Raw genomic sequence first — 3,407 nt, 5'->3', positions numbered from 1 at the left:
TTTCACTGTTCTGGATTTTCCTTCTCATTACGTTATCAATATCAATATCAATATCTATATAAATATATATATATATATATATATATATATATATATATATATATATATATATATATATATATATATATATATATATATATATATATATATATATATATATATATACTGCTTTTATGAATAGTTTGCCTTCATTTACATTGTGTTCATGTATCTGTTTTCCTTATTGCACAGCTGTCTTTAGGATCTTGCAACCTATTTACCAGGATCTGACTTCTTGAAGTGACTTCGGTTGGAGATATATATGTGCTATTCCCTGTCACCAGCATCATGACAGCCAAGATGAAATGAACTGGATAACTTCACAAAACATATTCATCTCTGCAACATATATTTTACATTAAATTTTCAACAACATGTTCCTAATATAATCTATGGAGCTTTTATCTATGTGCGCCAATGAAATTATGGTGACATCCATCTTTCAAATAGCCCAATTTTCATATTGTATCGTTAAAGCTGTCAATGTGATTGCTTTCATCTTGCCTTGCCCCTTCATTGCCCTTTCGGGATGATCAAGTTCCGTAACAGGTACATGCCAGACTCTTGCCAGACTGCAAATCTGTACAGTGTAACAAATTTTTAAATTGCCATCATATTATTTGTGCATGATGGTAACCAAATGCAATTGGATATCAGCCATTATTTTGCTAGAATGTTGTGAAAATTCCTCAACATTTTTTGGGTCACATATATATATGGCCATTTGCTGAATTGGAGTCACGGCTCATCTTCACTAGAATGTTGTGGTTAAGTATGACTCGAAAGTGCTATTTGGGACTTATGGGAGTTAACATCTACTAAGTTGATATCACATGAGTTACACGGTAGGCTCATTCAAGGAATAGATTCAAAGCTTACTAGCGAGGTTTCTACTTCCTACATGAACACAACATATGTAATGTTACCATGTATCACTTGAGATAGTTAAGCTGTCTATCATAATGATGCAATATGACAATCACCTTTTTATATGTATTCCTTATAACAATCTGTTAAACTTTCATCAATACTTGTTTTTTGTTTCTTCTTTCTGTGTGAGTCTTGTGTTACAAAAATGTAATTCTGCAGCAAAGCAGAGAGTATGAAAATTAACTTGAAGTACCAATCCGGCAATACATCAGATGACCTTTAAAGAATGGACATCACCTAGTGTCTGGTACATGAAAAAAAAAATCAGAAACAATTATGTGGCTCACAGGTATCGTGCAATGTATGGTAATACATCAGCCCCAATAGGAGGAGATTTTGGCATCAAGCACTTGTGTAGTTCTTGTGATGACCAATACATGTCTAATATGGTATTCTATTTCTTTCTGTGAAGATATGGGCTCTCTCTACACTGTGTGTGCCAATGTGTTCACCATTTCTGATCTTTTCTTCTGATTGGTAGTGAGAATATTGTTGCCTACAGCAAAATCATGTGGCTGCTGGGAAACAAGTCTGCCATTCCTAAGAACACTATTTTTTAATGGTATGTTGCAGTGAGCCCAAATATGGTAGATTTTCAAATATGGTCACTTACCTTTGGTCAAACTTCTTCAACTGTTTTTATTTATGATTTATTTCTGCCTTTTGACAAACATTTGCATGGATAAAATTAGCACCACAAGATTATGTAGATGAAAAAGATTAATGAACAATATGGCACATGAAGGTCATATCAAAGACTTGAATCAACAGGAATACTGAAAGGATGGATATTTTACTGTTGAAGAAGTCGACTCAAAACTGATTACAACAATTAAATTGGAAGATGTTGGTTAACTGGCAGCCAAACTGTCGTCACCACAATTAGGTGATTCCAATGAAGTATCATAGTATCAAGTCACATTTGACAGGGACTTGCTACCTCAATGATTGACACGTTGCCGACCTAAGCACTGTTACGTAGGGAAAAGTTTCTGTCAGGTGGGTTGCTATCATGTTCTTTTCATCGTTTCTGATATGATAGTTTAATTACCCCGGAAAATATGTATGTGGTGGTCCATGGTTGCACCGAAAAAGGTCTGAAATGAACATGGAATAGTTTCGTCAGTATTGGGTGCAAATATGGTATTGACCTGAAAATGTTCAGTGTAAGTTGCATCACCATAGCTGGCATGAGTAGTAACAAGAAAACGTATAAATCCCAAGAATGGTACCCAACCACCACCCATCTGTGCAGGCAAATATACTGACCCAGTACCATAATGTCATATCTTCTTTCATTTTTTTCTTGTTTCGGGGGGGGGGGCGGGGTGTCAGACAACTGAAAATGAATGAAACATCCTCCTTGTTCTTGGAGCAATCGCGAGTGAAGGTTCGAAAAGGGATGCTAGATCAGTGAATGCAAAAGGGGGGGGGGGATGGTTGGTGGGGACTGTTGGGCATCTTCATTATAATCGATGGGTTTGGTTTCCTCAATACAATACTTGATGGGTGAGTGGCCCACAATAAGTAGTGCCCTGTTGACTTTGATGCAATTATATAACATATATGAGGTCAATCTGCTTTAAATCTTCATAATTGAAAGTGTGGTAACCATTTGTCAGAATTCTTAATAAAAAAAAAGTATTGCAAGTATTATTGATAATGTATATAGACTGAAATGCGGTTGTGTATTTAGCAATTTGACATGATGATGCACTTATGATAGACCATGTGACCATTACATTAAATAAATTGAAAGCGGGCGAATGTTGCAAGTGGGAGGGCAATTCTCCCCCGATGGCTTCCAAAGCAAAGCAATGTTTGACATAAATTTTTTAGATGACATTACTGCTGAATGAGTGTTTCTCATCCAATAATATAATGAAAAATATTAAGAATTGGAATTAACTCCATGTGATTTTTACTACTGTGGCGAAAAATAAACCGAAATCACAAATTGCTCACAAACTGACAATCACTTCTAGAAACGGTGACACTGGCCTGCTTTGTCAGTCAACCCTAGCTTAGGGTTGAATCTTATGCGCCGATGGTCAAACAATTTAGTTCAGTGAGACCTTCAAAAGTAAGTAGATTTCGCAATGTCAAATGTAAATTGTCAATACTTTAGAGTTAGCATCCCAGTCGCTTTCTGTAATATCCGACTATCAAAAGTCTCCTTGAATGGTTTGTAAGGGTCCACGATAGTTATCGTGAAATTCATAACATGTGTGATGAAGTTATAACACAGCACGATAACTATCGTGGGTCACCATTAGCAAGAACCACGTTATATCGTGACGACAAGGACAATCGGGTGCGACTGTGCATGTCGCTCGGCGAATAATGCATGACGTCACAACATTGCCTGTGTGCATCAAACCATTCCAATAGCCAAATAATGTCATACGTTGTACGACGGGTAGCTGCAGCTAACCGTG

The sequence above is a fragment of the Apostichopus japonicus genome, chromosome 16, assembly GCF_037975245.1.
Source record: "Apostichopus japonicus isolate 1M-3 chromosome 16, ASM3797524v1, whole genome shotgun sequence".
NCBI classification, from domain to species: domain Eukaryota; kingdom Metazoa; phylum Echinodermata; class Holothuroidea; order Aspidochirotida; family Stichopodidae; genus Apostichopus; species Apostichopus japonicus.
The sequence above is the reverse complement of the archived record's forward strand: the minus strand, read 5'-3'. Positions refer to the sequence as shown.